The sequence below is a fragment of the Salmo salar genome, chromosome ssa01, assembly GCF_905237065.1.
Source record: "Salmo salar chromosome ssa01, Ssal_v3.1, whole genome shotgun sequence".
NCBI lineage: Eukaryota > Metazoa > Chordata > Actinopteri > Salmoniformes > Salmonidae > Salmo > Salmo salar.
In genome coordinates, this window is record NC_059442.1 from 17,784,838 (window position 1) to 17,796,856 (window position 12,019).

The 12,019-nt window shown below is 43.8% G+C and overlaps 1 protein-coding gene across 1 annotated transcript in view; it reads right to left on the bottom strand.

Moving 5' to 3' along the window:
* Positions 1-12,019, bottom strand: part of LOC106570292 (uncharacterized) — a 49,221-nt gene that overhangs the window by 27,011 nt on the left and 10,191 nt on the right. The gene's annotated exons all lie outside the window — the stretch shown is intronic.

Consider the following 12,019-nt stretch of genomic DNA (forward strand, 5'->3'; position numbering starts at 1 on the left):
GGACTAGTAACTGAAAGGTTGCAAGATTGAATCCCCGAGCTGACAAAGTAAAAATCTGTTGTTCTGCCCTTGAACAAGGCACTTAACCCACTGTTCCTAGGCTGTCATTGAAAATAAGAATTTGTTCTTAACTGACTTGCCTAATAAAATAAATACACTGCTCAAAAAAATAAAGGGAACACTTAAACAACACAATATAAATCCAAGTCAATCACACTTCTGTGAAATCACTGTCCACTTAGGAAGCAACACTGATTGACAATAAATTTCACATGCTGTTGTGCAAATGGAATAGACAACAGGTGGAAATTATAGGCAATTAGCAAGACACCCCCAATAAAGGAGTGGTTCTGCAGGTGGTGACCACAGACCACTTCTCAGTTCCTATGCTTCCTGGCTGATGTTTTGGTCACTTTTGAATGCTGGCGGTGCTTTCACTCTAGTGGTAGCATGAGACGGAGTCTACAACCCACACAAGTGGCTCAGGTAGTGCAGCTCATCCAGGATGGCACATCAATGCGAGCTGTGGCAAGAAGGTTTGCTGTGTCTGTCAGCGTAGTGTCCAGAGCATGGAGGCGCTACCAGGAGACAGGCCAGTACATCAGGAGACGTGGAGGAGGCCGTAGGAGGGCAACAACCCAGCAGCAGGACCGCTACCTCCACCTTTGTGCAAGGAGGAGCAGGAGGAGCACTGCCAGAGCCCTGCAAAATGACCTCCAGCAGGCCACAAATGTGCATGTGTCTGCTCAAACGGTCAGAAACAGACTCCATGAGGGTGGTATGAGGGCCCGACGTCCACAGGTGGGGGTTGTGCTTACAGCCCAACACCGTGCAGGACGTTTGGCATTTGCCAGAGAACACCAAGATTGGCAAATTCGCCACTGGCGCCCTGTGCTCTTCACAGATGAAAGCAGGTTTACACTGAGCACATGTGACAGACGTGAAAGAGTCTGGAGACGCCGTGGAGAACGTTCTGCTGCCTGCAACATCCTCCAGCATGACCGGTTTGGCGGTGGGTCAGTCATGGTGTGGGGTGGCATTTCTTTGGGGGGCTGCACAGACCTCCATGTGCTCACCAGAGGTAGCCTGACTGCCATTAGGTACCGAGATGAGATCCTCAGACCCCTTGTGAGACCATATGCTGGTGCGGTTGGCCCTGGGTTCCTCCTAATGCAAGACAATGCTAGACCTCATGTGGCTGGAGTGTGTCAGCAGTTCATGCAAGAGGAAGGCATTGATGCTATGGACTGGCCCGCCCGTTCCCCAGACCTGAATCCAATTGAGCACATCTGGGACATCATGTCTCGCTCCATCCACCAACGCCACGTTGCACCACAGACTGTCCAGGAGTTGGTGGATGCTTTAGTCCAGGTCTGGGAGGAGATCCCTCAGGAGACCATCTGCCACCTCATCAGGAGCATGCCCAGGCGTTGTAGGGAGGTCATACAGGCACGTGGAGGCCACACACACTACTGAGCCTCATTTTGACTTGTTTTAAGGACATTACATCAAAGTTGGATCAGCCTGTAGTGTGGTTTTCCACTTTAATTTTGAGTGTGACTCCAAATCCAGACCTCCATGGGTTGATAAATTGGATTTCCATTGATAATTTTTGTGTGATTTTGTTGTCAGCACATTCAACTATGTAAAGAAAAAAGTATTTAATAAGATTATTTCATTCATTTAGATCTAGGATGTGTTATTTTAGTGTTCCCTTTATTTTTTTGAAGAGTGTACATTATTTTAGTCCACAACCACTTGATACCTAAAAAAAATGACCATTATTAACAATTACTGTTAGTCGCCCGGGTTGTCATTACGTGTTGAAATTATATTATATTGAGATTTGTAAAAAAAAATGCTGCGATTTTCAAATCACTCGGGCCCCATTTTAACACAGTTAAATTGTAGAGTTGTCACCAAAATAACTGTTGCTCACAATACTCAACTTTATGTTATTTCAATCTGTTGTATCCAATTCAGTTTATAAACTGGTGGGCCCAATGATGTGGGCCCAATGTGGGCTAAAATATTGTACCCATGTAGGCTGCCCACATTGGGCTGATGCACCTTTGCTCATCTGCTCTACATTGGCCCCCAAGGCATTAGCCCGGGGTGTGAAGCTCATATCTGGTGAGGGCAACCCTCACTTTGCCTGAAATAAGCCCATCTTTTACCAGGAAACATGCCTAAATTGGCATGATGGGGGCCCAATGGGGGAAAAATAATGGCTCTATGTGAGCTGCCCACCCTATGCCAGGTTATCAGTTGTATCTATTATTTAATAGAATTATATTTATTTATTAACATATGGAATCATTTTAAGAAGGTCATACCATGGATCATTTAGCTATTTGATTTAGATTTTTTGAGCCCCTTTAGGTATAAAAAAGTATTCAAATGTATTTGATAAAATATTTCATTTGCCTACTTTCAGCACCATGTGTAATGTAAGTTACTCTAATCAGTTTTATTGTGATCTCAATAACTGAGAAATACATAACGGGCAAGAAACATACTGTTTTTAATAAAATCAATTATAGTCGTAGCAAGCTAACCAATGGCTGTGCTGTGTAGGCCTACGGTGGCAGTTCAGGAGGAGAGTCAAGGGCTTCTACCAAAAATGTTTTTTGATTAGGCCTCTTGCCGTTTGAGAAGGAGAGCGAGACGATGAGGAGGACCAGAGGTCAACTTTGATAGCCAGCACACAAAAACTTTTGGATCAGCAAGAGCAGAGCAGGCCGGAGCTCAGGGTTGGAATATCCATTACAGTGTGTAGCCTAATGTAGTCTAGTTGGATTTACACCATCCCAGCAGCCATCTAGAAATATAACGTTGCTTCTCAGAGCATGCACTTCGTAGCCTATAGCCTATAGGCTATGGATAATTTGATTGAGACCACACTAAATAGTCTATAGGCGCACTTAATATTGTGCGCCCAGCGGAGAATCAGAGATGAGGGGCGGCATCTGGTACACATCGAGATATAGCCTAATAAGCAACTCATTCTAAAACACTGAGAAACGTAGAAATCTCATCAATTACAAATTGCATGACCCTCTCCTGGACTAGATAAAAAAATACTAAACCCTCCCCTTGACTGAAATTGAAAAAGCATGATCCTCCCCCATTTTTCTCCAGGTAACCATTCTGTAAATTTCGATCCATCCCTAACTCCCACGCAATCAGACTGAGCATTTCAAGGGCCAAAGGAGGCTCAGGGAAATAAATTATAAAACAAATGTATTTAATTTTCATTAAATAATCACACAGAGTGATTTATTAGACATACAGTGATGATTTAAAAATACAATTACAAAGACTACATGGGGTCTTTAAGATTGATGTAAAATAAATCACCTGGGGCTAGGGCTCCTGAGTGGCGCAGTGGTCTAAGGCACAGCATCTCAGTGCTAGAGGTGTCACTACAGACCCTGGATCAATTCCAGGCTGTATCACAACCAGCTGTGATTGGTAGTCCTGTAGGGCGGTGCACAGTTGTCCGGGTTAGGGATTGGCCGGGGTAGGGCCATCATTGTAAATAAGAATTTGAACTGACTTGCCTAGATAAATGTTAAATAAAAAAAGATTGAACCTTTCTTGCTGCAGGTTTCTGCTCCTCTAATTGCGTAATCATTGACATATTTTTACCTTGACAGGGGTCTCCACAAAGGTGGTGACCCCTCCGACATGAATAATTATCGCCCGATCTCTAAACTGTCTTGCCTAGTGAACAATTTTGAATCTTTAATCAACACTCAGCTTAGATCTTTTCTTCCTGCATTTGGTTTGAAAACTACCTGACAGATGTGTTTCTTCTGATGGTGCTCAAGGTACACTATGCAGAAATCACTTTTCCATTTCCTGGTAGCTAAAATTGTAATAGTTTGCCTAATTTCAGTTTATGTGACAAAACAATCAAGACTAGTGTAGAGAATCATTGTACCATCTAAACCACTGTGAAATATATTTTCCATAACCAAAATTATTGTATTTTTAGCAGTTTGAAGCTGAAAAAAAACGCAAAAACTAACTTAAGAACGGCAAGCATAGAAATAGTGCACATAGAACAGATCTACTGCTTCTTAGACTTTCTTTCAATGATATTTACATACAGTTGAAGTCGGAAGTTTACATACACCTTAGCCAAATACATTTAAACTCAGTTTTTCACAATTCCTGACATTTAATCCCAGTAAACATTCCCTGTCTTAGGTCAATTAGGATCACCACTTTATTTTAAAATGTCAAATGTCAAAATAATGGTAGAGAGAATGATTTATTCCAGCTTTTATTTCTTTCATCACATTCCCAGTGGGTCAGAAGTTTACATACACTCAATTAGTATTTGGTAGCATTGCCTTTAAATTGTTTAACTTGGGTCAAACATTGCGGGTAGCCTTCCACAAGCTTCCCACAATAAGTTGGGTGAATTTTGGCCCATTCCTCATGACAGAGCTGGTGTAACTGAGTCAGGTTTGTAGGCCTCCTTGCTCGCACACACTTTTTCAGTTCTGCCCACAAATTTTCTATGGGATTGAGGTCAGGGCTTTGTGATGGCCACTCCAATACCTTGACTTTGGTGTCCTTAAGCCATTTTGCCACAACTTTGGAAGTGGAACTTTGTCCATTTGGAAGACCCATTTGCGACCAAGCTTTAACTTCCTGACTGATGTCTTGAGATGTTGCTTCAATTTATCCACATAATTTTCCTCCCTCATGATGCCATCTATTTTGTGAAGTGCACCAGTCCCTCCTGCAGCAAAGCACCCCCACAACATGATGCTGCCACCCCGTGCTTCCCAGTTGGGATGGTGTTCTTCGGCCTGCAAGCCACCCCCTTTTTCCTCCAAACATAACGATGGTCATTATGGCCAAACAGTTCTATTTTTCTTTCATCAGACCAGAGGACATTTCTCCAAAAAGTACGATCTTTGTCCCCATGTGCAGTTGCAAACCGTAGTCTGGCTTTTTTTATAGCGGTTTTGGAGCAGTGGCTTCTTCCTTGCTGAGCGGCCTTTCAGGTTATGTCGATATAGGACTCATTTTACTATGGATATAGATACTTTTGTACCTGTTTCCTCCAGCATCTTTACAAGGTCCTTTGCCGTTGTTCTGGGATTGATTTGCACTTTTTGCACCAAAGTACGTTAATCTCTAGGAAACAGAACGCGTCTCCTTCCTGAGCGGTATAACGGCTGCGTGGTCCCATGGTGTTTATAATAGCGTACTATTGTTTGTACAGATGAACGTGGTTCCTTCAGGCGTTTGGAAATTGCTCCCAAGGATGAACCAGACTTGTGGAGATCTACAATTTTTTTCTGAGGTCTTGGCTGATTTCTTTTGATTTTCCCATGATGTCAAGCAAAGAGGCACTGAGTTTGAAGGTAGGCCTTGAAATACATCCACAGGTACACCTACAATTGACTCATATGATGTCAATTAGCTGATGAGAAGCTTCTAAAGCCATGACATCATTTTCTGGAATTTTCCAAGCTGTTTAAAGGCACAGTCAACTTAGTGTATGTAAACCTCTGACCCACTGGAATTGTGATACAGTGAATTATAAGTGAAATACTCTGTCTGTAAACAATTGTTGGAAAAGTGACTCGTGTCATGCTCAAAGTAGATGTCCTAACCGACTTGCCAAAACGATAGCTTGTTAACAAGAAATTTGTGCAGTGGTTGAAAAACGAGTTTTAATGACTCCTACCTAAGTGTATGTAAACTTCCGACTTCAACTGTATATATCTACATTTATATGTGAATTTGGTCAGGTTGCCTAAAAAGTGACATATTGCAGCTTTAAGTCAGGTTTCCTTGATATTACTAAAGGTGTCCCCCAGTGGTCGATTTTGGGCCCTGTACTTTTTACTATCTAAACCAAAAATATTGGTTTGTCTGTAAGAAACCTCCACTTGTATGCGGACGATACTGTTGTGTAATCTGTTGCCCATTCTGTTGTCAATTCTCTTTCAGAACTACAATCTGCCTTTTTTGCTTTTCAGAAAATCTTTGTTGTACTGAAATTGGTACTTAATGTAGGAAAAACTAAGTATATGCTATTTTCCAAAAAGCTTAAAAATGTACCTGATGTACAGTGGATGGTGCCCACATTGATCGTATCTCCACTTATAAATACAGTTCACTGTATAAAATAAATAAATTAAATACTGAGCTATATTGTGGAATATCCCAAAAATGTGGAGATTATATTATTTTATACTAATAAACTCAGCAAAAAAAAATATTTGTATGAACATAACAAGCTTCAACAATTGAGACATAAACTGAACATGTTCCACATACATGTGACTAACAGAAATGGAATAATGTGTCCCTGAACAAAGGGGGGGTCAAAATCAAAAGTAACAGACAGTATCTGGTGTGGCCACCAGCTACATTATGTACTGCAGTGCATCTCCTCCTCATAGACTGTACCAGATTTGCCAATTCTTGCTGTGAGATGTTACCCCACTCTTCCACCAAGGCACCTGCAAATTCCCGGACATTTCTGGGGGAATGGCCCTAGCCCTCACCCTTCGATCCAACAGGTCCCAGACGTGCTCAATGGGATTGAGATCCTGGCCATGGCAGAACACTAACATTCCTGTCTGCAGAAAATCACGCACAGAACGAGCAGTATGGCTGGTGGCATTGTCATGCTGGAGGGTCATGTTGTCACAGTATCCACAGAAGGTGGCGCCCCTCCTCGGTCGGGCGGCGCTCGGCGGTTGTCGTCGCCGGCCTACTAGCTGCCACCGATCCATGTTTCTGTGTCTTTTGGTTTTGTCTGTCTGTTCCGCACCTGTTTCTTGTCTGTCATTAGTGGGGGTGGTATTTAGTGTGTCTTTTCAGTTCAGGATTTCGTGCGGGATTGTTTGATGTCATTTCAGGATAGACGTTAGTGAGCACTGCTCCCTATTTTCTATTATTGACCGGGCTGCGCCCCGTGCATCATTTGTTTTGGGAACGTGTTTCCCTCTTTGATTATTGTGTGCGCCCTGTGCCTTTCGGCTTCTTGTGTTTTCCGGATTATTATTAAATACTACGATCTACCGGACCTCTGTCTCCCGCAATTGACTCTGCCTTTCTACTGATCCTGGTAATCGTGACACATGTCAGGATGAGCCTGCAGGAAGGGTACCACATAAGGGAGGAGGATGTCTTCCCTGTAACACACAGCGTTGAGATTGCCTGCAATGACAACAAGCTCAGTCTGATGATGCTGTGACACACCGCCCCAGACCATGACGGACCCTCTACTTACAAATCGATCCTGCTCCAGAGTACAGGCCTCGGTGTAACGCTCATTCCTTCTACAATGAACGTGAATCCGACCATCACCCCTGTTGAGACAAAACCGCAACTCGTCAGTGAAGAGCACTCTTTGCCAGTCCTGTCTGATCCAGAGACGGTGGGTTTGTGCCCATAGGTACAAATGTCTGGTGATGTCTGGTGAGACACCGGTGATGTCCGGTGATGTCTGGTGAGGACCTGCCTTACAACAGGCCTACAAGCCCTCAGTCCAGCCTCTCAGCCTATTGCAGACAGTCTGAGCACTGATGGAGGGATTGTGCGTTCCTGGTGTAACTCGGGCAGTTATTGTTGCTATCCTGTACCTGTCCCGCAGGTGTGATGTTCAGATGTACCGATCCTGTGCAGGTGTTGTTACACGTGGCCTGCCACTGCGAGGACGATCAGCTGTCCGTCCTGTCTCCCTGTGGCGCTGTCTTAGGCGTCTCACAGTACGGACATTGCAATTTATTGCCCTGTTCACATTTGCAGTCCTCATGCCTCCTTGCAGCATGCCTAAGGCACGTTCACGCAGATGAGCAGGGACCCTGGGCATCTTTCTTTTGGTGTTTTTCAGAGTCAGTAGAAAGGCCTCATTAGTGTCATACGTTTTCATAACTGTGACCTTAATTGCCTACCGTCTGTAAGCTGTTGGTGTCTTTCAAAAAGCTTTTTCTACGGCTGGCCATGCTTTCCACCTGGCTACCCATACCAGGCCAACAGCTCTGCACCCCCTGCAGCAAGTTGCCCAAGTCCCCCCACCCCCCCCCCACTTCTCCTTCACCCAAATCCAGACAGCTGATGTTCTGAAAGAGCTGCAAAATCTGGATCCCTACAAATCAGCTGGGCTAGACAATCTGGACCATCTCTTTCTAAAATTATCCGCCAAAATTGTTGCAACCCCGATTACTATCCTGTTCAACCTCTCTTTCGTATCGTCTGAGATCCCCAAAGATTGGAATGCTGCCGCGGTCATCCCCCTCTTCAAAGGGGGAGACACTCTAGTCCCAAACTGTTATAAACCTATATCCATCATGCCCTGCCTTTCTAAAATCTTCAAAAGCCAAGTTAACAAACAGATCACCGACCATTTCGATCCCCACCGTACCTTCTCCATTAAGCACTCTGGTTTCCGAGCTGGTCATGGGTGCACCTCAGCTACACTCAAGGTCCTAAACGATATCATGACCGCCATCGATAAAAGACAGTACTGTGCAGCCATCTTCATCGACCTGGCCAAGGCTTTCGACTCTGTCAATCACCACATTCTTATCGGCGGACTCAATAGCCTTGGCTTCTCAAATGACTGCCTCGCCTGGTTCACCAACTACCGCTCAGATAGAGTTCAGTGTGTCAAATCGGAGGGCCTGTTGTCCGGACCTCTGGCAGTCTCTATGAGGGTGCCACAAGGTTCAATTCTCGGGCCGACTCTGTTCTCTGTATATATCAATGATGTCGCTCTTGCTGCTGGTGATTCTCTGATCCACTTCTACGCAGACGACACCATTCAGTATACATCTGGCCCTTCTTTGGACACTGTGGTAACAAACCTCCAAACGAGCTTCAATGCCATACAACACTCCTTCTGTGGCCCCCAACTGCTTTTAAATGCTAGTAAAACTAAATGCATGCACTTCAACCGATCACTGCCCACACCTGTCCGCCCGTCCAGCATCACTACTCTGGACGGTTCTGACTTAGAATATGTGGACAACTACAAATACCTAGGAGTCTGGTTAGACTGTAAACTCTCCTTCCAGACTCACACTAAGCATCTCCAATCCAAAATGCAATCTAGAATCGGCTTCCTATTTCGCAACAAAGCCTCCTTCACTCATGCTGCCAAACATACCCTCGTAAAACTGACTATCCTACCGATCCTTGACTTGACGGCGATGTCATTTACAAAATAGCCTCCAACACTCTACTCAGCAAACTGGATGTAGTCTATCATAGTGCCATCCGTTTTGTTACCAAAGCCCCATATACTACACACCACTGCAACCTGTATGCTCTCGTTGGCTGGCCCTGGCTACATATTCATCGCCAAAACCACTGGCTGCAGGTCATCTATAAGTATTTGCTAGGTAAAGCCCCGCCTTATCTCAGCTCACTGGTCACCATAGCAACACCCACCCGTAGCACGCGCTCCAGCAGGTATATTTCACTGCTCATCCCCAAAGCCAACACTTCCTTTGGCCGCCTTTCCTTCCAGTTCTCTGCTGCCAATGACTGGAACGAAATGCAAAAATCACTGAAGCTGGAGACTTATATCTCCCTCTCTAACTTTAAGCATCAGCTGTCAGAGCAGCTCACCGATCACTGTACCTGTACACAGCCAATCTATAAATAGCACACCCAACTACCTCATCCCCATATCTTCTTGCTCTTTTGCACCCCAGTATCTCTACTTGCACATCACCATCTGCACATCTACCATTCTAGTGTTAATGCTAAATTGTAATTATTTCGCCTCTATGGCCTATTTATTGCCTTACCTCCCCAATCTTCTACATTTGCACACACTGTACATAGATTTTCTATTGTGTTATTGACTGTACGTTTATTTGTGTAACTCTGGGTTGTTGTTTTTGTCGCACTGCTTTGCTTTATCTTGGCCAGGTTGCAGTTGTAAATGAGAACTTGTTCTCAACTGGCCTACCTGGTTAAATAAAGGTGAAATAAAATAAATAAATAAGTAAATAAATAACGACCGTTCCACGGGTGCATGTTCATTAATTGTTTATGGGTCATTGAACCAGCATGGGAAACAGTGTTTAAACCCTTTACAATGAAGATCTGTGAAGTTATTTCGATTTTTACAAATTATCTTTGAAAGACAGGGTCCTGAAAAAGGGACCCTGTCTTTCTTTTTTGCTAAGTTTACAATTGTCAAAGAAAGATACATTGTTTCATTTTCACGACAAACCCACCATTGGTGTGCGTGGCCAAAGAGCTCTATTTTCATGTCATCCAACAAATATAAATGCCTAGAGTTTGCTAAATGGCATTGGCACTTGGATTGGAACCGGTGCGTTGGTCAGATGACATAAAAATAGAGCTCTCTGGCCACGCACACCAGTGGTGGGTTGTGAGAGAAATTACAAGATTATGTTATAAATACTGTTATTGCATCAAATTATTGTTTTATGGAACAGCATAGAGGTTATTTTAGAACACTCTCATCTGTGTGTGTTCTACTGAGAATGGGCCTATGGGGGCTTAATGCTGACCAAAGATTTACGATGCCTTGGGTGATAAACCTAACTAGACCGCATTCCATAGCATGAGTTGGTGTTTCTGTACTAAGGTACCAGGGTGGAGATGGCTCGGGGCCAGACCCTGCTTTCTACACAATGAGAACAGAATTATTACTATCTTTCATACGAATCCTAACCTTGTGACCCATTCCATACATCTGTTGTTTGTCATGAACATCCAGGAGGGTGTATCTTTGCTATAAAAAGGTGTTGTACCTGTAGGTGATTCGTCGACCAGCCATCATTATCGCAGAGCACTCAATCGATTCGCTTTGTATGTGTGTGTGTTGTATTGACCTGCTCCCAAAATTAATATGTGAATAAAGATTTAGTTTAACTCTGACTTGTGTGATAAGTTTGTCTCTTCTCATTTGATAATAAAGAAATTAGCCACAACAGGGTTCAGTGTCGAAATAAAAATGCATGAGCAGAAAAGAACCCCACACCTACTGTAAAATCTGGTGGTGAATCTCTGATGTTATGGGGCTATTTTTCTTCCACTGGTCCTGGTATCAGACATTTTAGCCAACAACCTGGTTGCCTCTGTCAGGAGGCTGAAACTTGGCCTCAAGTTTATCTTCTAGCAAGACAATAACCCAAGCACACATCAAATTCCACAAAGAAATGGTTAATTGGCCATAAAAATCTACATTTCGCAATGGCCATCTCCATCTCCGGACTTGAAACCCATTGAAAACCTGTGGTTTGAATTGAAGAGGGCAGTCCATAAGCGCAGACGTAGGATATCTAGGATCTTGAAGGATTCTGTATCTAGGAATGGTCTAAGATCCCTCCCAATGTAGTGACCAATTTATTAACTGAACAAAAATATAAACGCAACATGTAAAGTGTTGGTCTCATGTGTCATAAAAGATCCCAGAAATGTAATCTAAAATTTTGTGCACACATTTGTTTACATCACTGTTAGTGAGCATTTCTCCTTTGCCATGATAATACATCCACTAGATGGCACAAGTTTTGAGGGCATGTGCAATTGGCATGCTGACTGCAGGAATGTCCACCAGAGCTGTTGCCAGAGAATTTAATCTCAATTTCTCTACCATAGCCTCCAACGTCCAACCGGCCTCACAACTGCAGACCACGTGTAACCATGCCAGCCAAGAACATCCACATCCGCCTTTTTCACCTGCAGGATCGTCTGAGACCAGCCACCTGGACAACTGATGAAACTGTGGGTTTACACAACCGATGAATTTCTGCACAAACTGTCAGAAACCGTCTCAGGGAAGCTAATATGTGTGCTCATCGTCCTCACCAGGGTCTTGACCTGGCTTCAGTTTGGCATCATGACCGACTCAAATGGGCAATTGAGTGTCCACTGGCACACTGGAGAAGTATCGATGGCAATTTGAATGCACAGAGATACCGTAATGAGATCCCGAGGACCATTGTCGTGCCATTCATCTGCCGCCATCACCTCATTTTTGAGATGATAATGCACA